The sequence below is a fragment of the Oncorhynchus mykiss genome, chromosome 10 (genome assembly GCF_013265735.2).
Source record: "Oncorhynchus mykiss isolate Arlee chromosome 10, USDA_OmykA_1.1, whole genome shotgun sequence".
In the NCBI taxonomy this organism is placed as follows: Eukaryota; Metazoa; Chordata; class Actinopteri; order Salmoniformes; family Salmonidae; genus Oncorhynchus; species Oncorhynchus mykiss.
This window is the reverse complement of record NC_048574.1, coordinates 39,728,347-39,755,198: the sequence shown is the minus strand read 5'-3', so window position 1 is coordinate 39,755,198 and position 26,852 is coordinate 39,728,347. Positions and strand designations below refer to the sequence as shown.

General features: G+C 43.6%; 1 pseudogene; it reads left to right on the top strand.

Moving 5' to 3' along the window:
- The first annotated feature begins 6,767 nt into the window (after window positions 1–6,767).
- LOC110533866 overlaps window positions 6,768–26,852 on the top strand; it is a 76,859-nt pseudogene continuing 56,774 nt past the window's right edge.

The following is a 26,852-nucleotide window of genomic DNA, read 5'->3' as shown; positions in this document are numbered from 1 at the left end:
AAATAAAGACAAATCCTGGAATGAGTAGGTGTTCTAAATCTTTTGACCGGTAGTATATGTACACTGCTCAAAAAAATAAAGGGAACACTAAAATAACACATCCTAGATCTGAATGAATGAAATATTTTTATTAAATACTTTTTTCTTTACATAGTTGAATGTGCTGACAACAAAATCACACAAAAATTATCAATGGAAATCAAATTTAGGTCTGGATTTGGAGTCACACTCACAATTAAAGTGGAAAACCACACTACAGGCTGATCCAACTTTGATGTAATGTCCTTAAAACAAGTCAAAATGAGGCTCAGTAGTGTGTGTGGCATCCACGTGCCTGTATGACCTCCCTACAACGCCTTGGGCATGCTCCTGATGAGGTGGCGGATGGTCTCCTGAGGGATCTCCTCCCAGACCTGGACTAAAGCATCCGCCAACTCCTGGACAGTCTGTGGTGCAACGTGGCGTTGGTGGATGGAGCGAGACATGATGTCCCAGATGTGCTCAATTGGATTCAGGTCTGGGGAACGGGCGGGCCAGTCAATAGTATCAATGCCTTCCTCTTGCAGGAACTGCTGACACACTCCAGCCACATGAGGTCTAGCATTGTTTTGCATTAGGAGGAACCCAGGGCCAACCGCACCAGCATATGATCTCACAAGGGGTCTGAGGATCTCATCTCGGTACCTAATGGCAGTCAGGCTACCTCTGGTGAGCACATGGAGGGCTGTGCGGCCCCCCAAAGAAATGCCACCCCACACCATGACTGACCCACCGCCAAACCGGTCATGCTGGAGGATGTTGCAGGCAGCAGAACGTTCTCCACGGCGTCTCCAGACTCTGTCACGTCTGTCACGTGCTCGGTGTGAACCTGCTTTCATCTGTGAAGAGCACAGGGCGCCAGTGGTAAATTTGCCAATCTTGGTGTTCTCTGGCAAATGCCAAACGTCCTGCACGGTGTTGGGCTGTAAGCACAACCCCCACCTGTGGACATTGGGCCCTCATACCACCCTCATGGAGTCTGTTTCTGACCGTTTGAGCAGACACATGCACATTTGTGGCCTGCTGGAGGTCATTTTGCAGGGCTCTGGCAGTGCTCCTCCTGCTCCTCGTTGCACAAAGGCGGAGGTAGCGGTCCTGCTGCTGGGTTGTTGCCCTCCTACGGCCTCCTCCACGTCTCCTGATGTACTGGCCTGTCTCCTGGTAGCACCTCCATGCTCTGGACAGTACGCTTACAGACACAGCAAACCTTCTTGCCACAGCTCGCATTGATGTACCATCCTGGATGAGCTGCACTACCTGAGCCACTTGTGTGGGTTGTAGACTCTGTCTCATGCTACCACTAGAGTGAAAGCACCGCCAGCATTCAAAAGTGACCAAAACATCAGCCAGGAAGCATAGGAACTGAGAAGTGGTCTGTGGTCCCCACCTGCAGAACCACTACTTTATTGGGAGTGTCTTGCTAATTGCCTATAATTTCCAACTGTTGTCTATTCCATTTGCACAACAGCATGTGAAATGTATTGTCAATCAGTGTTGCTTCCTAAGTGGACAGTTTGATTTCACAGAAGTGTGATTGAATTGGAGTTACATTGTGTTGTTTAAGTGTTCCCTTTACTTTTTTAGCAGTGTATTTTTCTCTCACAAAGTACCTTTTAGCCATCCTTTTCATCTGTAGGCCTCCGGGCAGCCCTACATTCTTACTGCCACCAGTCATTTTTCAACGCGATATTTAAGAGGTAGCTCAGTGGTTGCGTAGGGGTGCTTTCAATCTATGGTGTGCATTTGTGCATGTATAAATACATTCTTTCATGGGGGTACTAGGCCTATTCTTTACAGGGCTTCAGCACTGTCTTGCCCCTCCCTGGAGCTGCCCATGACTGCCTGGTTGTACCAAAATTATTTAGACCAGTGCTGCACAAGTTGGCCTTTCTTTCACTAAAACAGATGCCTATGCAACATTCTTTAGATTAGTGAAATGAGTTCATTTTGCAGCATGTGATTTGACATGCTTTCTGAGGAGACCAAAATGGCATCTTATTCACAAAGAGCCCCTTCACACAGGGTCAAAGCATGGTAACATTACATGTCAACAAATTTGGATGACAAAGTATGTCAAATCAAAGTTTATTGGTCGCATACACAGTTTAGTAGATGTTAGGGCGGATGCAGCGAAATGCTTATGTTACTGGCTCCTAACAATGCAGTAGAATGTCAATCAAGTACACAAATAATACAAATAAATAAAGACATTTAGAACGAATCTAATTAACAACCCAAATAGCACTTTAACAGAATTGACGATATTAAGAATGGTATGTACAGCAGTAGATACAGTGAGCTCCAAAAGTAATGGGACAGTGACAATTTTTGTTGTTGTTTTGGCTCTGTACTCCAGCACTTTGGATTTTAAATTATACAATGACTATGAGGTCAAAGTGCAGTCTGTCAACTTTAATTTGAGGGTATTTTCCTCTATAGCGGGCGAACTGTTTAGAAATTACAACACTTTTTGTACATTGTCCCCAATTTAGGGGACTAAAAGTATTGGGACAAATTCACTTATATGTGTATTAAAGTAGTAAAAAAATCAGTGTTTGGTCCCATATTCCTAGCACGCAATGATTACATCAAGCTTGTGACTCTACAAACTTGTTTGGTTGCGTTTGCTGTTTGTTTTGCTTGTGTTTCAGATTATTTTGTTCCCAATAGAAATTAATGATAAATAATGTATTGTGTCATTTTGGAGTCACTTTTATTGTAAATAAGATTAGAATATGTTTCTAAACACTTTACATTCATGTGGATGCTACCATGGTTACAGATAGTCCTGAATGAATCGTGAATAATGTTGAGTGAGAAAGTTACAGACGCACGAATATCATACCCCCAAGACATGCTAACCTCTCACCATTACAATAACAGTGGAGGTTAGCATTTTTGCAGCAGTAGGATATTTGTGTGTCTGTAACGTTCTCACTCATCATTATAGAACGGCAGCAAAAAAAGCTCTATTTTCATGTTGCTTATGAGTGCATTTCACTCATTATAATTGGATTTTAAGGCTCGTATGAATGTCCTACTTAATATAATGTTTGTCTCATCATCGCAAATCAGTTGCATTTTACTTTTACAAAATGGCCCTTTGGCTAGCTTTTGCCATAGCCAATTTTAATGAGCGTTAGCATTCTAGCTAACAACTGCTGCTTCCAAAATAGTTTATTTGCAAAGATCACAACCAAATATAATCTTATGCTTCGATCACACCAACAGCGTCATTGTGCAAAATAGTACGCTGCATCATCTGGATATGTCTGCAACAAAAGTTGGCGCATTCATTGGAAATGAATGTACTTCTGGTGTACCAAAATGCAATGACGCTGTCGGTGTGATTGGAGCGTTAGAGACTGTTCATGCAAGAATCAAAACATAATTGTAAGTGTATGAGAACCCCAAAAACGTATTTTGTTTAGAAATAATAAAAACATAAATCTAGGCTATGTTGAATGGGCGCAGATTGCGATGGCTTTCTTACTGCTGCCAAGAGTCACGCATATCTCTGCGTGATGTCAGTGTGTCGTGTACTGGAAAAGTGGTTATAATGAATGTTCTTAACCTGCCTTCTATCGGTGGTACCATAGTGATGCCCTAAAGAGGTGATAAACCCAGTCATTCTGGATTGAGGATACTGTTTAGTCTAAATTAAACTATAGTGCCTGGAAATACGCTGACGTTGCTCAAGTAGTCAAATATACAAGGGCTGCATAGCCAACATAACAAATATAACTGTTTATATGGATTCTCATGACAATTTAAATTGGCATAAGCTGCAGTGTATGGGAATTGACGCTGTTGACTGCGTCTCCTCTTGTGGTGTTGAGCTCTTCGAACACACCGACAACTCATTGCATTTTGGTACACCGGTATTACATTCATTTCCAATGAAACGCTGCGTTTTCATTGCAGCATTGCGCTGCAGAAGCAGTTGCAGTGCGTTCGGTGTGGTGCATACGTTGACGTATGCGTCAAACTGTATGCGTAGACGTCTTGACAGAAATGGCAGCAGAAGGTGAATGTTTCACTTTTGTTGCATACATATCCAGATGATGCTGCGTACTATTTTGCGCAATGTCGGTGTGTTCGAGTGGCCTACTTTCAGTACGTTTTTAATGTTCAGGAATGTTCATTTGAACGGTAACGGTGCTGTACTGAACTACCAGTTGAAAACCAGGGAGGTTCGGGAACGCTGTCAGCACGGTCACTTCCCTTTAAATGCATCACTCATTGTTTCTAGCCACACCCACCAAACGGGAGCAGATGCACCTCAAAGTCTGTTCAAGAACGTACATTCAGTACAAACCGTTCTGCAACGTAGCAAACGATCAAGCGAACTGAACACACTTCTGATTTTATAGACTAGTAACATGGTAAACGTAAATCCGGGACACTCAAATGGGTATGTTATGTTCGGTGTGGTTACATAAGATTGATAGAAGGTTACTTACTAGCAACCCAAAAGTTTCGTGTTTGAATTTCATCACTGACAACTTTAGCATTTTAGCTAACTACTTACTACAAAGCAAATTTAGCTTTGGCTTTGATAAATGCAACATGTAAAGTGTTGTTCCCTGTTTTATGAGCTGAAATAAAATATCCCATACATTTTCCATACCCCATACATTGTCCATATGTACAAAAACAATTATTTCTCTTACATTTTTAGTGAGAATTTCTCCTTTGTCAAGATAATCGATCCACCTGACAGGTGTTGCGTATCAAGATGATTAAACAGCAATATCATTACACAGCTGCACTTTGTGCTGGAGACAATTAAAGGCCACTTTAAAATGTTCAGTTTTGTCACACAACACAATTCCACAGATGTCTCAAGTTTTGAGGGAGTGTGCAATTGGCATGCTGACTGCAGGAGTGTCCAACAGAGCTGTTGCCAGAAAATTGTATGTTAATTTCTTTACCATAAGCCACCTCCAAAGTCATTTTAGAGAATTTGGCAGTACATTACAAGCACATGTATCCACACCAGCCCAGGACTTCCACATCCAACTTCTTTACATGCGGGATCGTCTGAGACCAGCCACCCGGACAGCTGATGAAACTGAGGAGTATTTCTGTCCCCTTTTTCGGGGAAAAACTTATTCTGAGTGGGTAGGCCTGGCTCCCAAGTAGGTGGGCCTTTGACCTCCCAGGCCCACCCATGGCAACGCTTCTCTGCCCAGTCATGTGAAATCCATAGATTAGGGCCTAATGAATTCATTTCAATTGACTGATTTCCTTATATGAACTGTAACTCAGTAAAATCATTGAAATTGTTGCATGTTGCATTTAAATTTTTGTTCTGTATAGGTAAACAATAATTGTTCGTATGCAATGGATAGACTGTGTCATAAGGTTGTCATAAGAATCACTATGTATATTATGTAACACTAGATACAGAACATCCGACTTTACCAATTGGGGCGGCACGTAGTCAAGTGGTTAGCCTCTTAAGGATTCGCCCTTTTTTCCCCAATTTTCCCCTAAAATTACATACCCAAATCTAACTGCCTGTAGCTCAGGCCCTGAAGCAAGGATATGCATATTCTTGGTACCATTTGAAAGGAAATACTTTGAAGTTTGTGGAAATATGAAAGAATGGTAGGATAAAATAACACAATAGATCTGGTAAAAGATAATAGAAAGAAATAACCAACTGTTCTTTTGTATTTTTTTTGTACCATCTTTAAAATGCAAGAGAAAGGCCATAATGTTTTATTCCAGCCAGGTGTAATTTAGATTTTGGCCACTAGATGGCAGCAGTGTACGCGCAAAGTTTTAGACTGATCCAATGAACCATTTAATTTCTGTTCAAAATTTTGTATCAAGACTGCCCAAATGTGCCTAATTTGTTTGTTAATAACTTTTCATGTTCAGAATTGTGCACGCTCCTCAAACAATAGCTGTAATAGCTACTGTAAATTGGACAGTGCAGTTAGCTTAAATTCTTGTTAATCTTTCTCCCAATATCAGATATGTCTATGTCCTGGGAAATGTTCTTGTTACTTACAACCTCATGCAAATCGCATTAGCCTACGTTAGCTCAACCGTTCCGTGGACGTTAACTGACTTGCCTAGATAAATATAGATAAAACATTATAAAAAAAATATCATTAGCTATTAAGGAACTCCCTCCCCTTTTCTCACGCATTCAGCCCCCCACTCCTCACTCCACAGACACATTCACAAATAGCAGCCAGTAGGCTACTCTATTCATACTGTAGGAACGAAAGGCTCATCTATAGGTGAATGAGGGAAATATATTTTCTAAGGAACAATCTGCTAAAAGATCATTCATAGGTTTAAAGGCAAGCCCATCATCCTTTCTTAAATATTAACAATGAATTATTTCCTGGGAGAAAAGAGGCAAGGAGGGACATAACAGGAAAAAAAGGTTACACAACAGCGTAGAATACCAGCACATATTACGGACTGGAGTATTATATTGTACATATTGATGATGTACACAGATCGAATGGCTATCTGGTGTACTGTTACCATGCATTTTCTTATAATGTAACTGCAAAATGTTTATGGTTCTGTTTCTTCCGTATCTAAAATCACAAGGCAGTGTGACATCATCGGTTTGTTATCTAAAGCCTGTCATTGATGAAAACACACGGCATTGGTCCAATCCCCCGTTTTTACATTCATACTAGTCGCCGCAAAGATTCTTGCAACGCACGCGCAGTAATGTTAGCTGTTTCTCAAAGCAGCATCAGTGCCTGCTTCATTTCATTGAGAAGGAGGTTTCAAACTTCCGGTACTGTCATGGCGACATGGTGGTGTGTCTGTTAAAATAAAGAAAAATAACCCCATCAACATCGGATTTTGAGCATTAACTGGTTGCAAATAGCAGAGGAATCATTATTTATACGGATAATTCCGGTGGCCCATCGCGGCTCGCACCCGGCCGGCCATGGCGGCGCATAAACCCGTGGAATGGGTTCAGGCCGTAATTAGTAGATTCGACGAGCAGGTAAGAATAACACATCGTATCAGACATTGTGCCTCTGCCTTGTCCCTGTAACATCATGGAGGTCGTGGCTTTGGTGACGGGATCATTTGAAGAAAGCTGCACTGTCATGGCTGGTGTGTTTTGTGAGGATCTAGCTCGCTCGCTCAACACACCGCTCCTGCAGAGCCGCATCATCACACACAGGACTCGGGAGCAAGTGACAGCGACAGAGGGCGAAATAGCACATGGCAAATTTGTCCAAAACATTTGAGATACCATTTAAAATCCATAAGGATAATACCACGAGGATGTACTCTCTATATAAACAAAGGAGTCGACAGAGTACGCATTTCGCTGTTAAAAAGGAAGAACTAGCTAGATGTAGACTTAAGCAGCGAGTTGTTAGCTTGGTTAGCAATACATTCAGCTTCTGCCAGTAACACTGTGCTAACTATAGATAGCTAGCTAGCCACTGCGCGCTTTGTTGATATCCTATTTGTCAACCTGAAGCTAGTGTCCAGTAATTCATGTGCAAATTCAATTTCCATTTACCTACCTAGTAACTCATCTTGGACTACAAATCAAATTGTTTGTCTATACTACAAATAGTTTGTTTATAGCCTGTTGGCTATTACAGTAGCTGCTAGCTAGTCATATCCTGTGTTATTTTAGCTGCGTCCAGTTTGTTTAGCCAACAGTGTGTGTGTGGACTGTGGACTTTTCTATGCAGACTGACAAGCAGGTCTGATCCATTGCATTGGGAAACATTGGTGATGATGGGTATCGAAGCTTTTTTCTGAATGAATTTATTGATCTACTTTGCTCCCCTCACAAAATCTCACCAATATCTTAATTTTCCTTCTCGTACATCATAGCTATCCTATATGATGCAGTATGAGCTATGGTTGTACAGTATTAGGCTTGTATGCAAAGCAGTGATTTCATTGTATCATCCTTACACGTGTTTACATTGTAATGTATAGGCCGAGCTAGTCTGTGTAATTCTGATCAGTGACGTTTGTAGTATATTGCAGTACACACGGAGTGTACAAAACATTAGGAACACCTTCTCTTTCCATGACAGACTGACCAGGTGAAAGCTATGATCCCTTAATGATGTCACCTTCAATCAGTGTAGATGGGGAGGAGACAGGTTAAAGAAGGATTTGTATGCCTTGAGACATGGATTGTGTATGTGCGCTATACAGAGGGTAAATGGGCAAGACATAAGATTTAAGTGCCTTTGAACGAGGTATGGTAGTAGGTGCCAGGCGCACCAGTTTGAGTGTGACAAGAACTGCAATGCTGCTGGGTTTTTCACTCTCAATTGTTTGAGAAGAATTGGAGTCAACATGGGCCAGCATCCCTATGGAATGCTTTTGACACCTTGTAGAGTCTATGCCCCTACAAGTTGAGGCTGTTCTGATGGCAAAAAGGGATGAAACTCAATATTAGGAAAGTAATCCTAATGTTTAGTGAACTCAGTGTATATGTTATGCCTACATGATGAACCTGTGGAATGGGAAATTCCATATTTCAAATGTAAAAATAAATATAGGCTAATGAACCTAATCAAATGACAAATTAGCAGATTAGCGAACCGGAAATCTCAGCCCTGGGAGCATTTGTTTTTGTGCTTGTTCATTGTTGCAAGAGGAAAGTGGCTTGTGTGACCATATTGGAACACACTTCTAATTTGTTTACACATTCAATCAACTATCAACTATCAACTATTTCTTTAGTATAAAATCTCAGTGGATATGAGCGAGATTAGTAATTGTGGATGTTTAGGCTACTGTGTCCAAGTTGGTTTGTTTTGGGGATGTGGTTACTTCAAACCTCCATGCAGGGCAGGCTAATCGGATGAATGGTTAATTTTAACAGTTCTATCTAAGCTGTTGGTAAACACATCAGTGACATTCCTACAGTGCATGACATGAGGTTAGACCGTATGCAACAGGCCGGATGTCTGTTATTGAGACAGTATCACAACACTTGGTTTCTGAGATCCGCTATTCATAGTTTTAACAGGGTCTGTGGTTGCATAGTCCAAACTAATCCAATGTCCCCAGTAATCTCCGTCTTCCAGGGTTGGGATAGTCTGAGGACTATTCCACCGAAGATCAAGCCGATAGGCCTACCTGTCCCTTGTAGCAGATATCCTGTTGAAGTTGTGTCCCCCCCTCCATTAGCTCACTGTTCTTCAATCAGTGTAGATGGGGAGGAGACAGGTTAAAGAAGGATTTGTATGCCTTGAGACGTGGATTGTGTATGTGCGCTATACAGAGGGTAAATGGGCAAGACATAAGATTTAAATGCCTTTGAACGAGGTATGGTAGTTGTGCTTGGAAGGCCAGGTGGCTGGGTGTGGCTCATTGCACTTTGATGAAGGTTTAATGGAGATCAGGCCTAATTTGCTGTTAAGCCTATTGATACCACTTTGTAATCATTAAAGAGGATTTTGTATGTTGGCTTCTGGTTGGATTGAGACGGCTTTCTGTCAGAATCAGCTTTGAGATTAGCAGCTCAACCCTCGACTGTGACGTTATAGGTTATGTTGTATCACATTTCCTTTTGAGCTTGACCCGTTGAGGCCAGAGCAGAGCATTGGGGCAGCAGGTAGCCTAGCGGTTAGAGCGTTGGAGTAGTAACCGAAAGGTTGCAAGATCTAATCCCCGAGCTGACAAGGTTAAAAATCTGTCATTCTGCCCCTGAACAAGGCAGTTAACCCACTGTTCCTAGGCCGTCGTTGAAAATAAGAATTTGTTCTTAACTGACTTGCCTAGTTAATTAAAAGTAAAGCAAATACAATTGGATGTTATTAACATGTAAATAATCCAACCCTCACTTTTGTAAATCCAATGTTAGGTAGTCTTCTTTCCTCGTGCGAAATTCAAGAATAATGTAGTGTGTGTCGGGGATTCCAGTCAAAGCAGATTCTTTCCTCCTGATGTGTAAACAACATATTTGTAAAATGTTATTAGTCGCATACACATATTCAGCAGATGTTATTGCAGGTGTAGCGAAATGCTCTTGTTGCTAGCTCCAAAATGATGCACTATAATGTATTATCTAATAATACTGTCTTATACTAGTGCTTGCATGTATTGTGCTTGAGCTTGTAACACCAAAGCTCCTAAGGAAAGAGCATGAAGTCTTTCTGACCTTTTCATTGGAAATCTGATGTTGATCCTTGATGCTGCTTTACAAGCCCTGACCTGGAAAGAGAAGCTCAGCCAAGTGAAGAGCCATGTCTTTTTTTAGATGGCATCTTAGATGGAAGCTCATAAATATCTCCTAATGGTGTTTCTGTGCTCGCCTAAGTAGTGTTTCTATGTTGGCAGCACTCAGGAAAAACGTCTTAAATCGCGTTTGTGTATCTTCTGGCGTTATGTCGACTAGGGAAGTGTACTCTGCCTCTTGTCCCCTCTTTGTGTTCAGTGCCCGGTTGGCTGGTGCCAAAGCACTCATTAGGAAAGGGATTGACCTTAGAGGAATTTGACTGTGCCAGTGAAACAAAGTGGCCCTGTGTCTGTTGGCCTGGCCTGAATATAGATGTCAACAAGCCATACTCTGTGTTTGCAGGGAAGATGCTTAAGTCTCTGGACTCTCATTTCATGCACATGTCTCTGAGCCAGGAGAGGAGCAGCCCCTCTCGGGTCTGTTATGGTGACCTCTGGCCTTTGCTGGAGGACATGGTATTAGGTCCTGCTATAGGTGAGGAATCTCCTCTGGACCTGTCGGATGGTTGGGATTGGTGTGTACTTATAAGAAGTCATAGTACAAAACTGTGTCAAGTTTGACTTCCTTTGCACTTTGCAGACTAAGTGTTTGTTTTCATTAGTAGTCTTACTTGTGAATTGTTTGTATGTGGGTGCGCGCGCGTGTTTGTATGTGGGTGCGCGCGCGTGTTTGTATGTGGGTGCGCGCGCGTGTTTGTATGTGGGTGCGCGCGCGCGTTTGTATGTGGGTGAGCAGCAGACTGCCGCAGGTGTGCAGCTGTGGCCCAAATGGGAGCGGCGCAGCGCCAAAGGCCTCTTTGTTCCTACAGAGCGGAGCATGGAGCATGGCCCGTAGCGGGTGTCTGTGAGCTCAGCCCATCCACCCCCTGTGTGTGTGGTACGATATACTCTGGGAGGGGCCACCCAGCCACTTTCCAGGCTTCCCCAGTACTCTACACTCCTCCCTATCCCTTTAGCCTCTTCTACTCAAGGTTATTATAGCTTTGTGTTTTTATATATATTTTTTTACATTTCATTTTTTATATATTTTAAGTTTAATTTATATATATTTTTTTATTTCGTTTTTATATTGTTGAAGGTGTAGTTTTAGTGTTGGGGACAGAAAGCATGCATGGGGGGCTAGGAGCTTAGTTTTTTGTGTATTTGTGATGTCTCTTCTAGAGGTCGACCGATTATGATTTTTCAATACCAATACCGATTATTCGAGGACCAAAAAAGCCGATAACGATTAATCGGACAATTTTTTAAATATTTATTTGTAATAATGACAATTACAACAATACTGAATGAACACGTATTATATTAAGTTAAAATAAATCAATAAAATCAATTTAGCCTCAAGTAAATAATGAAACATGTTCAATTTGGTGTAAATAATGCAAAAACAAAGTGTTGGAAAAGAAAGTAAAAGTGCAATATGTGCTATGTAAGAAAGCTAACTTTTCAGTTCCTTGCTCAGAACATGAGAACATATGAAAGCTGGTGGTTCCTTTTAACATGAGTCTTCAATATTCCCAGGTAAAACGTTTTAGGTTGTAGGAATTATAGGACTATTTCCCTCTATACCATTTGTATTTCATTAACCTTTGACTATTAATGTTCTTATAGGCACTTTAGTATTGCCAGGGTAACAGTATAGCTTCCGTCCCTCTCCTCGCTCCTCCCTGGGCTTGAACCAGCAACACAACGACAACAGCCACCATCGAAGCAGCGTTACCCATGCAGAGCAAGGGGTCAACTACTAGAAGGCTCAGAGCGAGTGACGTTTGAAACGCTATTAGCGCGCGCTAACTAGCTAGCCATTTCACTTCACTTACACCAGCCTCATCTAGGGAGTTGATAGGCTTGAAGTCATAAACAGCGCAATGCTTGACGCACAACGAAGAAGTGCTGTTTGAATGAATTTTTACGCGCCTGCTTCTGCCTACCACCACTCAGTCAGAAACGTAGATACTTGTATGCTCAGTCAGATTATATGCAACGCAGGACACGATAGATAATATCTAGTAATATCATCAACCATGTGTAGTTAACTAGTGATTGTTTTTTGTAAGATTAATGCTAGCTAGCAACTTACCTTGGCTTACTGCATTTGCGTAACATGCAGTCTCCTTGTGGAGTGCAACGAGAGAGAGGCAGGTCGTTATTGCGTTGGACAAGTTAACTGTAAGGTTGCAAGATTGTATCCCCTGAGCTGACAAGGTGAAAAACTGTCGTTCTTCCCCTGAACGAGGCAGTTAACCCACCGTTCCTAGGCCGTCATTGAAAATAAGAATGTGTTCTTAACTGACTTGCCTAGTTAAATAAAGGTATACATTTTTTTAAATTTTTATCATCTCCCAAAAATACCTATTTATACCTCGAATAATCGGTATTTTCCGATAATCATTCGACCTCTAGTCTCTTGTGGCCATATGTGCTGGTATTCTACGCTGTTGTGTAACCTTTTTTCTGATGTCCCTCCTTGCCTCTTTTCTCCCAGGAAATAATTCAATGTTAATATTTAAGAAAGGATGATGGGCTTGCCTTTAAACCTATGAATGATCTCTTAGCAGATTGTTCCTTAGAAAATATATTTCCCTCATTCACCTACAGATGAGCCTTTCGTTCCTACAGTATGAATAGAGTAGCCTACTGGCTGTGAGGGGAGAGGGGTGGCTGAATGCATGAGAAAAGGGGAGTTCCTTAATAGCCAATGATAAAGTCAGAAGTTCTGTATCTAGTGTTACATAATATACATAGTATTTATTATGACAACCTAAGGACACAGTCTATCCATTGCATAAGAACAATTATTGTTTTACTATACAGAACAAAAATATAAATGCAACAATTTCAATGATTTTACTGAGTTATAGTTCCTATAAGGAAATCAGTCAATTGAAATGAATTCATTAGGCCCTAATCTATGTATTTCACATGACTGGGCAGAGAAGCGCAGCCATGGGTGAGACTGGGAGGCCAAAGGCCCACCTACTTGGGAACCAGGCCTACCCACTCAGAATGAGTTTTTCCCCGCAAAAGGGCTTTATTACAGACAGAAATACTCCTCAGTTTCATCAGCTGTCCGGGTGGCTGGTCTCAGATGTAAGGAAGCCGGATGTGGAAGTCGGGCACTAAAAGTCTGACGTGTCAGGTCATAGGTTTAATTAGAATTATAACGTCAATCTCAAGAGACTTAGGTTTAAAAGGAATTGCGCCGATGCTGGCGCAAAAAAATATGATGGAAGGAATCTTTCGCTTATGTTTACACCAATCCAATGCTTTTTAACTTTTGTAGTACATAAGAAGAAAAATCAGTTTTGCTAACTAGACAATTTTTTCCCCGTTAGCTCGTTCTATAGTGATGCACTAGTTAGGCCTATGCACTAGTTAGGCCTATGCACTAGTTAGGCCTACTGTACAGTTCACCCCCCCAGACCTGGACAGGCCTCCTTGAAAACATATTGAGTACGTTTACATGTACACTGATTCATTCGATATTAAACTGATTGATAAATCCAACATATATACACAGAACGCACTGCCTCTGCAATGCAATGCAACGCTTCATTGGGAATGAATGTGCTTCTGGTGTATACAATGACGCTGTTGGTGTGATCGAGGCGTATGCGCAGGTGAAGTGAGTTCGGAAAAACTGAAAGTATGCATCTTGGAACTAGTTTTCACATACAAACTTAATATGTCCGATCTCAGAATCAAATAGGCTTTGCAAAAATAACATGGTCGCTGTTGTAGAATGTTTATTTTGATTGACGGTTTTTGGCATTTATTTAAGTCCCATCAGGTAGCCTGGTTTCAGATGTTCAAGTAAACAGGATTATTAGGAAAAATTGTTATTTTTGCAAGGCATGTAAACGTTTTAAACAAACTATTATATTAATCTATCTGCAATAATCATATTGTTGTGTGCATGTAACCGCGCTCTCTGATGAACTTATTGACAGGAAATGGTATACACAACACTTGGCTATTCCTGTACTCCATGCTCTTGACATTGTGGTTAGGGTTATGTGTGTTGGACACAGTGAAGTTACCAACTTCGATGAATGCACCAACATCAAGGATTTACACACTGTATAAGCCTAACTCCCCCACCCCCTCCCCTCTGCAGCTTCCAGTTAAAGTGGGCCAACAGAACACTCACACCAAAGTCAGCACGGAGCACAACAAGGAATGTCTGATCAACATCTCCAAGTATAAGTTCTCACTGGTGATCAGTGGCCTCACAAACATACTGAAGAATGTGAACAACATGGTAAGTGTGTGTGCGTGCAACACCAGTTGTAGCCTATAGAGACATGTACAGTGTTGCAGATGTCTCAACCATGTCTCCGTCTCCTCTCTCTCCCCTAGCGAATATTTGGGGAGGCTGCGGAAAAGAACCTGTATCTCTCTCAGCTCATCATCCTTGACACACTGGAGAAGTGCCTTGCTGGGGTGAGGAACCTTAAGGCTATCTACATTTTATACCCTGTTTTATTTTTTCTCTTAAACCTTCCCCTTAAAATAAATATATATATATATATATATATTAAATGATGGATACATGTCGCTTTTATTTCTCAGACTCTCGCTCTCCTTCTTCCTGATTGGTTTCATTTTCTCATGCAGTCCTAAGACACTTTTTTTATCAGGAGATTTCCATTGGATATCAGCATAACACAATAGGATGTGGTGGGCTGTCTGTGGTTTAGATGTTTTGTTTCAGTTGGGACAGTGGCCTTTGCCCTGGATCTGGGCCCTTTCCCCTCCCCACACAAATGAACTGTGTGTTTGAGTACTGTCTCTCTCTCAGGCTCAGTGAACTCTGTTAGTAGCCAGTATTCCCCTGGCTCCTCTCCCTCCTCTCCTCAGTAAAGATGTGCTTACTGCCCACTTCTGAAGATTGCTTTTCCAGGTGCTTCCTCATCTTGACTTCACATTCGCAGCCTCCAAGTTTCCGGCCTTTTTTTAACATTTTTTTATTATCACTGGGAGCTGGCGGATGGAGGACAGCTGTTAGTGGGTTCTTCAAGTCCTCCTTGTTCTTGAAATCTGAATGCTTTTTGATGACTATTTCACCTTTGTAAATAGTTTATTTCCACACAGGGCTGTGACGGTCATGACTGTTATTGGTCATGTGACGGCAGTCGTCGTTCTAATTTTTTGAATAGCAAAACATTTATTTGTATTTTTTTAAAGCACATTTTGTACACTCCTCCACTCCTGACTGCATGTGCTGCTTAGCAGGGAGAAGGGCGCTGCCTAGGCAACAAAATACTTATTTTATACAACACCTTGCTTGTTTCAGCAAGGAGCAACCAAATTTCATCACGTTTTAAAGAGTCCGTGCTACCGCAGAAACGGACTCAAAGCCCGGCCCGCCCCGTCTTCAGTCAGCTGTTTGTTTATTATATATTTTTATTTTTCGATGGTATTTATTCAGAATCGTGAGTTACATATACGGCTTAAATATACAGCTTTCCACTTTGTTGCCCATGTCACTGCCAGTCAATTTAAAAGCATGACATATTAAACCCTTACTAGTAATTAGAAAATCCTTATATTTTCAATGAAATATTTAACTTAATGATCCACCACTATTGTCCCCAAGTAGAACCCTCTTTGTCCCCAGTCCTCCCACGGTGTGCTGGGGGTAATGGCAGATCCCAGGGGGAAAAATGCAGAACAAACTATTTTGGTGGACCCTCTGGTACATTCTAATGCCTTGATTCCATCTGAAATACACAGCTAAATTGTTGAATTCTTTAACGACTGCCTCCTAGATTGGGGAAATGAGTTGTGGTATTGAGTAGAAATATCTGACTTTAAAATAGCAGAAAATGTAAGAATTCAGTTTGTTGTAAGTTGTTTTGGATATGGTCTAGGCCTGTATGGTCTAGGGCTGTGACGATACCAATACCGCAATATTTTATTCCATGGCAAAAATGAGAACAAGCATGCAACTCTCTGGTCCTTTAAAAACCTGCTGTATGCAAAATATTGTGCTAAAGCTTGGAAAATAAGTAAATGTGACTCTGGATGACAACATAATGATTTTGTTTCCAACATTGGGGCTATTCTCCTAATGAAGTTAAATCCGCTTCTTGTTTTGTTTCCTTGCCATGATACTATCGTGATACTGGTATCGTCCCGACCCTAATATGTTCAGGACTATTTTCTAAGTAAGATAACCTTTTATTTAAAATTTTCTGCTAGTTTTACTGCAAGATATGAATTGCCACAATGTTTGTTCTTCAAATTATGTATTTTATTGGCTCTGACTGTGGACCCTAATTTGGGTGAACTATCCCTTTAACAGTTTGGCCTGTCAATCACTGTGGGTGGGATTGTCAGGGGAGGGAGCAGGTTGCTTGTGAGTCACAGAGTTGGTAGGGGGTCAGACCTGTCAATCAATCACTGCGGGTGGACTTTGAGGGAAGGCAGTAGATTTATCAGAAAAACTAGTGTAGTCTACTCTTTGAATTTATTGTGGCAAAAACCTAAGACAAAAGGTTGTGTTCTGTAAAGTAAACATGGATTCCTTGTTGAGAAACAACATTTTCAGGGGGATGACCCACAGATTGTGCACCCCCATTTTATACGAAGTCAGGGGCCCATTATAGACCTACAGGTATGCTTGAAGAATGAAGCAGGTTAAACATGTGCTTGGCTACACAGAAAGCATCAGTAGTATTTTGGACCAAAATTAGGCTTTTTCTCGGCTTGCTTACTGTTCCTGCAGTGAGGATTCAACATCTTAATTAAATGTTTTCATAATTTATCTGCAGATAATCGCCAAAAAGTAGTAGTAGCCTACCACTATGTAAATTAGGGAGCCAAATGAACAGCTCTCTCTCCGACTCAGTTCCGACATTCACCTAAAAGATCAGTTCAAAAATGGCTGTCACTTGTGAACAACTCATCACTAAGCTACACTGACAAGTCACTTTAGCGGTCACTGGCAAGTGTCGACATGGACTTCAAATCTTAGGAAAATAAATTAGTCTGCTGTTAAAACACTTGCTGTTCGGTCGTCAATCAAAGCACAGTAAATAGCCTTTGCGCCCTCACTCCTTGGCTGGCTATATGAAACACGCTAAATAAATTAAAATAATTTGTGCTAAACATTAATTACGTGGATTTCAACTAATTGTTACCACTTACATGGGACTTGTAAATTCACTCACAGGGGACGATGAAGCGCCATGCTCTCCCTGCTCCGTGAAAATACATTTTGACTGCAGCCAACCACAGCAAACATAAATAACACGGATACCGAGAGGCAGGACAGACAGCAGACTGACAAACCAGCAGTTACCTTGTCATCGCTCACTTTGTGACTGACAGGCGCCTGTTCTATCAATAGATTACTAGAATATGTACTGTATATCGTTCATTCTAGCGGGGGAAGGCTATACAGACTTTTCTGACGAGGGAATTGAACCTTTTAAATGAAATGAAGCCAAGTTTAATTTATGAAGTAGAAAAAGTAGGCGCTTAGAGAACACTGAATGTGTGACTTCATTTTTATGCAGAGCTCTCTCTGCTTTCGTGGTGCTCCGCACTGTCCATGGTGTAGTTGTTCAGGGATGCCAGCCTTGTCACTGGAGCCTGACTGACCATTCTCTGTGTGGGATGGCTTTGATCCTCATCCTCAGCTATCAGTGGTTTCTCTCCTCTGGGTTAAGAGGGCAGTGCGGACATCGATTTAAAGGTTTTCTTCTTTTTGACCTCTAACCTTTCCTTCCTCCTTTCCTCCTCTTCTCCCTTCCCTCCATCCCTCAGCAACCGAAGGACTGCATGCGTCTGGACGAGACCATGCTGGTGAAGCAGCTGCTGCCAGAAATCTGTCACTTCATCCACACCTTCCGCGAGGGCCACCAGCACGCCGCCGAGCTCCGTAACTCCGCCTCCGGGGTCCTATTCTCCCTCAGCTGCAACAACTTCAACGCTGTGTTCAGCCGCATCTCCACCAGGTGACATTAACCATAAACACATCACAACTCTCCTGTCAGCCCAACCTGCTCTAACTAGGAACAGGCCAAGATGAAAGGCATAAGGCTGCACATAGAGGATGGGTTACTAAATGTACGTACAGTGCACTCGGAAAGTATTCAGACCCGTTGACTTTTCCCACATTTTGTTACGTTACAGCCTTATTCTAAAATTGATGAAATAGTTTTCCCCTTATCAGTCTTCACACAATATCCCATCCTGACAAAGCAAAGACAGGTTTTTAGACATTTTGGAACATTTATAAAAAAATATATAGAAGTATCACATTAACATAAGTATTCAGACCCTTTACTTAGTACTTTGTTGAAGAACCTTTGGCAGTGATTACAGCCTCACTCCTCACTATAAGCTTGGCACCTGTATTTTTTCATTCTTCTCTGCAGACCCTCTCAAGCTCTGCCAGGTAGGATGGAGAGCGTTGCTGCACAGCTATTTTCAGGTCTCTCCAGAGATGTTCGATCAGGTTCAAGTCCTGGCTTGACCACTCAAGGACATTCAGAGACTTGTTCCCGAAGCCACTTCTGTGTTGTCTTGGCTGTGTGCTTAGGGTCGATGTCCTGATGGAGGGTGAACCTTCGGTCCTGAGTGCTCTGGAGTAGGGTTTCTTTTTTTGAATTTTACCCCCCTTTTTCTCCCCAATTTCGTGGTATCCAATTATTAGTAGTTACTATCTTGTCTCATCGCTACAACTCCCGTACGGGCTCGGGAGAGACGAAGGTCCAAAGCCATGCGTCCCCCGAAACACAACCCAACCAAGCCGCACTGCTTCTTAACACAGCGCGCATCCAACCCGGAAGCCAGCCACACCAATGTGTCGGAGGAAACACCGTGCACTGTGCCCAGCCCGCCACAAGAGTTGCTGGTACACGGTGAGACAAGGATATCCCTACCAGCCAAACCCTCCCTAACCCGGACGACGCTAGGCCAATTGTGCGTCGCCCCACGGACCTCCCGGTCGCGGCCAGTTGCGACAGAGCCTGGGTGCGAACCCAAAGTCTCTGGTGGCACAGCTAGCGCTGCAGTTCAGCGCCCTTAACCACTGCGCCACCTGGGAGGCCCCTGGAGTCGGTTTTCATCAAGGATCTCTCTGTACTTTGGTCTGTTCTTCTTTCCCTCAATCCTGACTAGTCTCTCAGTCCCTGCCGCTGAGAAACATCCCCACAGCATGATGCTGCCACCATGTTTCATTGTAGGGATGGTGCCAGCTTTCCTCCAGATGTGACGCTTGGCATTCAGGCCGAGGAGTTTAATATTGGTTTCATCAAACCAGAGAATCTTGTTTCTCATGGTCTGAGAGTCCTTTAGATGCCTTTTGTAAAACTCCTAACAGGCTGTTGTGCCTTTTACTGAGGCTTCCGTCTGGTTTGGTGGAGTACTGCAGTACTGAACTTTTCCTTCTAGAAAGTTCTCCCATCTCCACAGAGGAACTCTGGAGCTCTGTCAGAGTTCTTGGTCACCTCCCTGGCAAAGACCCTTCTCCGCGCCGATTGCTCAGTTTGGCCAGGCGGCCAGCTCTAGGAAAAGTTTTGGTGGTTCCAAACTTCTTTCATTTTAACAATGATGGAGGCCACTATGTTCTTGGGGATCTTCAATGCTGCAGAAATGTTTTGGTACCCTTCCCCAGATCTGTGCCTCAACACAATCCTGTCTCGGAGCTCTACGGACAATTCCTTCGACCTCATGGCTTGGGTTTTGCTCTGACATGCACTGTCAACTGTGGGACATTTTTATATAGACAGGTGTGAGCCTTTCCGAATCTTGTCCAATCAATAAAATTTACCACAGGTGGACTCCAATCAAGTTGTAGAAACATCAAGGATGATCAATGGAAACGATGCACCTGAGCTCAATTTCGAGTCTCATAGCAAAGGGTCTTAATAGTTATGTTATGTTATGTTTTGTTATGTTATAGAGCTATCGACTCTCTTCCCCCTCACTCTCATTGAAGCCCAAAGGCCTGAACTGGTGTACAGGGCATTTGGAAACTATTCAGACCCCTTGACTTTTACCACATTTTGTTACGTTACAGCCTTATTCAAACATTTAGAAAATTAAAAATGTTCCTCAATCTGTATTAAAGAAGAAAAAAAAATTATATATTTTTTTAGTACATTTGTTAAAATTTCTAAAAACCCTGTTTTTGCTTTGTCATTATGGAGTATTATTATATGTAGATTGAGGAACATTTTTAATTTTATAAATGTTTAAGACTGTAACGTAACAAAATGTGGTAAAAGTCAAGGGGCCTGAATAGTTTACAAATGCACTGTACACCAGTTCAGGCCTTTGGGCTTCAATGAGAGTGAGGGGGAAGAGAGTCGATAGCTCTATCACCCACCTAAGATGGAGAGAAAGGGAGGGAGGATGAATAAAGGGAGTCTAGTCTCTGTCAGCAGCCTTCATAAAGAGGGTCTTTGTCCGGGTCTGATGGAGCAATGTTCCACTGTGAGCACCGTGCCCCATAAGGACCTGGGCCTGAACAAGGCGTGTGGGGAGATAACATCTGGTGTAACCATTAACCACTAGGGTTTATGAATTATTTGTGGAAGCTTAGAAAGCACAGCTTTTGTCTCCCTTCTCGTTGTACTGGTGTACTATTTGGTTCTGAGGCAGAAGAGAATAGTGCTGCTCCACTCGTGTATCTATCATGTCTGTGAGTCGCAGTCTGCACTTGTTAACCAAGCTGTGCTGTGGTCTGATTGGTCCATGACTCACAGGCCCCAGACTGATGAAATAGCTGGTTATTAAAACATTAGGTTTTGCTATGCGATGTTAGGACAGGGAGAGTGCGTTGACCTCAACCACTCTCCAGTGTCTCCTTTTGCTCTTCAGAGCTTTTACCTTGAAAAGCATTGCCCAGTCATCCAAACTATTTGATGTCATTAGTGCTACGTGAAGGCAAAGCTCTTTATGACCCTTCATTTGCTACTTAACCTTGTTCTTGGAGGCTCTAGTAGTCTTACTCACCGAACCACCTCATTTATTATTACAGTTTGGTTTTCCCCATACGCTAGTGTGTATGTATGATGGTTAGTGTACAGTGTGTATGATGCTACTCATCTACAGATTTGTAATGCTGTGATTCTATTGAATGTGAATATTTGATGAGATGACAAGGATCGTCTTTAATAAATATCCATCTCTGCTGCGTTTCCCCTCAGGTTGCAGGAGCTCACCGTGTGTTCGGAGGACACAGTGGATGTCCATGACATTGAGCTCATCCAGTACATCAATGTGGACTGTGCCAAGCTTAAGAAACTGCTCCAAGGTATACGCCTATTCTTATCAGTCACTTTGCTTTATTTAGGACAACAGATGTCACATTTTGATAGAGCTACAGATTCTCTGTTTCTTTTGAGTTCTCTGTTATTGATGCTCGGTGTTGACTCCCTATCTTCTGCAGAGACGGTGTTTAAATTCAAAGCCCTCAAGAAGCCTGCCCAGTTAAGTGTCATCAACAGTTTAGAGAAGGTGAATGTCTCTCTGTGTCGCCCTCTGCAGTGTCTGTCTATAGACTCACTGTCTCTACCTAGTGGTGTCTCTCCTCCTGTATCCATGCTCCTCCTGCTCTAGTGTAGTCTGAGATTACATGGAGCTGCTCAGGCATCTGGATACACTTCAGTGCAGTCAGGACGCTAGTGTTTACACAAACTGTCTCTGGCTTGCCAGAAGCCCCAGTCATGAAGCTGGAGTGTGGCTCCACTGAGAGGACGTGTAAACACATCAACTGTTTTATGAAGTTGTACATTTAAACAGTTTTTTATCTCTCGTCATCAGAGCGTGACATTAGTATCTGAATAGTTTAGTTGGCTGAGGATAGGGAAACATCCTTGCAAGTTGGTGCGTTGATAGTTTTCTCTGTGAGTTGAGGATAGGGACAGTGCTTTCCAGGCAGTTGATGTAACCCTCTTCTCTCCCTCAGGCCTTCTGGAACTGGGTGGAGAACTACCCTGATGAGTTCACCATGCTGTACCAGAGGCCACAGACAGACATGGCCGGTGAGGATGCTGTTATAGATCTAATGTTACAATCAGAGATGAATCCTGTGTTATAGATTGTTGTTGCTTGGCCGGGTCTCTCTCAGACTGTGTGTCATTGACTATGTTGTTGCTTGGCCGGGTCTCTCCCAGACTGTGTGACATTGACTGTGTTGTTACTTGGCCGGGTCTTTCCGAGACTGTTTGACATTGACTGTGTTGTTGCTTGGCCGGGTCTTTCCCAGACTGTGTGACATTGACTGTGTTGTTGCTTGGCCGGGTCTCTCCCAGACTGTGTGACATTGACTGTGTTGTTCCCTGTCCGGGTCTCTCCCAGACTGTGCAGAGAAGCTGTTTGACCTGGTGGACAGTTTTGCTGAGAGTGCCAAGAGGAAGGCAGCCGTGTGGCCACTGCAGATCATCCTCCTCATTCTCTGTCCCGACATCACACAGGACCTCTCCAGAGAGACCGTGGAGGACACCAAGGTCAACAAGGTCCGACACAAAACACACACACACACCAGTGTTTTAATTAGCTATGTCTTACTCTCCTCTCGTACACTACTCTTCTGTCTGCCTCACAGAAACTGTTCCTGGAGAACCTGAGGAAGGCCCTGGCCGGACACGGGGGCAGTAAACAGCTGACTGAGAGTGCTGCCATCGCCTGTGTCAAACTCTGCAAGGCCTCCACCTACATCAACTGGGAGGACCACTCTGTCATCTTCCTCCTGGTGCAGTCCATCGTGGTGGACCTCAAGGTGAGCACCAGCCACTGATGGTCCTCTGATGATCACTGTTATGGGACAGCATTATTATCGTAGTATACAGGTTTAGTCACCAGCAATAACCAGTCACAGCTGATGCTATCTACCTTGTCTCTCCCTTCTCCTGTCAGGCCCTGCTCTTCAACCCAGCCAAGCCTTTCTCCAGAGGGGCGGGAAGCCAGAACGCAGATGTGGATCTCATGATCGACTGCTTCGTCTCCTGTTTCCGCATCAATCCCCACAACAACCAGCACTTTAAGGTCTGGGACTCCTGTGGACCTCTTGACTGTAGTATTCCATAGAAATGTTGATAACCATTTATCATGAACTGATGTTAAGCACATACTGGTGTGTTGAAGTAAGGACTGTGTTTGATCTCTGTTCAACGTCTCCCTCTATTTATTTCTCTCTCTCACTATAGGTCTGCCTGGCGTCATCCTCCCCTCCCTCCTTTCACTTTGTCCTGGTCAACTCCCTACACAGAATCATCACTAATGTAAGTGTGTGGTGTCGTGGCCCAACTCCGAGTGAAGGGATCAATCAACACACCCAATACTAATGTCCAGTGGCACCATCCAAAGTATATAAAAGTGACCACACAGTGCCCATCGACAATGACCAGTGGTGACCTTATCTGTGGTGACTCGGTATAGATGATGTCACTACTGTATAGATGATGTCACTACTGTAGGAATGGCTCACATTCTGTACACACTGAGCTTTATTACACAGCATTCGATGGACTACCATCTCACTCTGGCTGTGAGCCATGCAGGGAGAGGAAGTGCTGCAGACACTTATGTGGTGTGTGTGTGTGTTTCAATGGGAAGTGCCTGAGGGCAGGTTTCATACAGAGCCCTTTTTATTAGCTCTCCATGTGCCTGAGAGACTGTGTGTGTGTGTGTGTGTAAGAGCGATGGAGTGGGAGTATTACTGATCTTTCTCTCGCCCCCCTTACCCAAAGCACTTCCTGTCTGTGAGCAGAAGTTAGAGGCTGATTGTAATTCCTGTGTGTATGTCTGGGTGGGTACCATATAGGAGATGTCAGACACCATCTTTCTCCCCTCCAGGCCAACTGAAGAAGTCCATTTCTCCACTCCAACAAATCCTCCTGGGCTGAAGGCCCCATGTTATCTGGGAAAGTTTTGATTGGGACAAGACCGTAAACACCCACCGTAATCAACCTACAGGGTTGAGTTTAACCCCCGGTCCATTCCTCTGTTGCAGTCTCCGTTGGACTGGTGGCCGAAGATCGACGCTGTGTACTGCTACTCAGGAGAGCTGAGGGTCATGTTTTCTGAGACCCTGGGCCACGTGATGAGGGGCTGCAGTACACACGCTCCCCTACGCTCTACTCCGGTAAGACGTTCACACAGCAAAACACCCTCGCCGTCTGTGCGCAGACTGACCACACAGCACACACTCTTGGAAACAAAAACATGCTCAACAAACCCCAAATATTATCGGTGTGTGAGTGTGCATGATTGTTTTTTCCGGAATGGGATGTGCTGAGATGTTAATGAATGTCAGACAGCAGTGACCGTGTATGGAGGAACTGTAGAGACCAGGAGATCCACAGCAACAGGAGACAAATCCTCCTGTCCATTTGACACAGCCCAGACACTACTGGAGAGTCATGCAGGAGAATATTTGAACATTTCTGATAACTCCTCACGTCCCTGTCCTTTTGTGTGAATGTGTGAGTATGTTTACGGGCGTGTGTCACCTCGCTGTCATCGGTGTGTTTGGTTCAGTCATCTCATGGAGGTGGAGGACTGCAGAGGGAGCTCTCTGACATCACTGACTCGGTGGTGCTTCTTTTCTCTTTCCTCATTCTTTCCTTCTCCTTCATTTTGAACTGGCTGCTGCTCACTCACTCAGATGCCAACTTGTCACTGTCACTGTTTTGCATGGCAGTGGGCATCTGTTGCTGTAAGTATAACTGCCACCCCTTCCACTCCCCAAGCCGCCGCCTCCCGAACCTTCTGCAGCTGACCCCCTGACCTCTAACCCCTGACCCCACCCTCAGGCTACCACAGATAAGAGAGAGCCCCTGTCGTCCTCCACCTCCTCTGTGCTCTGGTTGAAGTGAGCCTGCCTCCGGCTCCTCCCTCCACTCCATCTCCTCTGTATGCTAGGCTAGCTGCTGGAGCATGTTTCTCAGCCTGTTGAGGCTGGGTCCTCCACTCCATCTCCTCTGTATGCTAGGCTAGCTGCTGGAGCATGTTTCTCAGCCTGTTGAGGCTGGGTCCTCCACTCCATCTCCTCTGTATGCTAGGCTAGCTGCTGGAGCATGTTTCTCAGCCTGTTGAGGCTGGGTCCTCCACTCCATCTCCTCTGTATGCTAGGCTAGCTGCTGGAGCATGCTTCTCAGCCTGTTGAGGCTGGGCCCTCCACTCGCACACTGTCTTTGGATGGTTCATCTCCTTTATTTTAAGTGTTGACATGCCTTCATACTAGGTTCTATGGATGGATACTTGGTTGGGATCTCATCACCTGTGAAGAAATGGGAGGCCTGTAGATTGTGTTGGTGCATAGTTGAATATTTCCTTCCACCTCTACTAGAGTTGGTTATTATTTCCTCATCCATAATCTGGGTTTGCCGTGTCCTGACGTTGTGTGTCATGGTTTAGGCATGGCCCCATGCTCCTGTCTGTCAGTCTGGTTGCCCACCTCCTGTTTCATGGCCCACCCATGAAGGGACCTCATGAAACAGTCCCTCTTTATCTTTGACCCCTGATCCCTTCTCTCCTGGTGGCTCTCCTGATCCCTGTGCTGTGGGTCTCTGCTCGGAGGGAACTTGTTTGTCTGATTACAGTAGACTCTGCATCTGTTTCCGTCTCCTCTAGTTCCCCTTTCCACGTTTTCCTTACCCTCCTTCTTTTTTCCCCACTCCCCTCATATTGAATGAATGTTCCTGCTCACAGCCAGTCTCTACTGCTTGTTCCCTTCAGAGTCTGACCTTCAAGGAGAAGATGACCAGTCTGAAGTTCAAGGAGAAGACCACAGACCTGGACACGCGGAGCCTCCTGCTGGCCCTGGTCAAGCTCATCCACTCTGACCCTAAACTCATGCTGCATGTTAGTATTTACTCTACTTTAGATTTACTCTACTTTAGGTCTCCTGGCCAGAAATAAACAATGTGTGTTTTGCTGTTTGAGGATGGTCTGTTTAACACAGTAGTTTTACTTATCCTTTAATTCTACATTTTCTGTGTTGAGTTAAGGGATTATCGTGGTTAATTCCACTTGCAGGGTTAGATTTAGACAAATAAGCCAAGTGTTTGGTTAGAGACTGCAAATCCCAAACCAGCTTAAGACTTTCTAAATCAAAGACTTATAGGCAGGCTGGATCCGGAAAAGCCACTCTTGGCATGTTTGTACATGGCTGTGTAGTCGTGTACGTGTGTACTGTAGGTTTGCTTTGTGTGTGTCAGAACCCGGGTAAGCAGGGTCAGGAGATCCAGAGCAGTACAGCAGAGCTGATCACCGGCCTGGTGCAGCTGGTGCCTCTGGCCAACATGGGAGAGTGTTCACAGGAGGCCATGGAGGTGAGCCTCATCTCTCTCCCTCTCTCCCTCTCTCCCTCTCTCTCTCTCCTTTTTCTCCATTATGGTTACATTTGCCACAGTGGCTAATAGATACTCCTCCCGTTCTCTTCCTTTTGTAGGCCCTCTTGGTCCTGCATCAACCTGAGACCATAGAGCTGTGGAACCCAGATGCTCCCATTGAGACCTTCTGGGATATCAGGTAGCCTAAATGCCCCATTTGTTTAACCACCTTTGCTTATGCGTGATCCTCCACATTAGATGCCAGGTGAAATTGAGTGTTGATTGATGCTGATTGGTTAGCAGAGATGG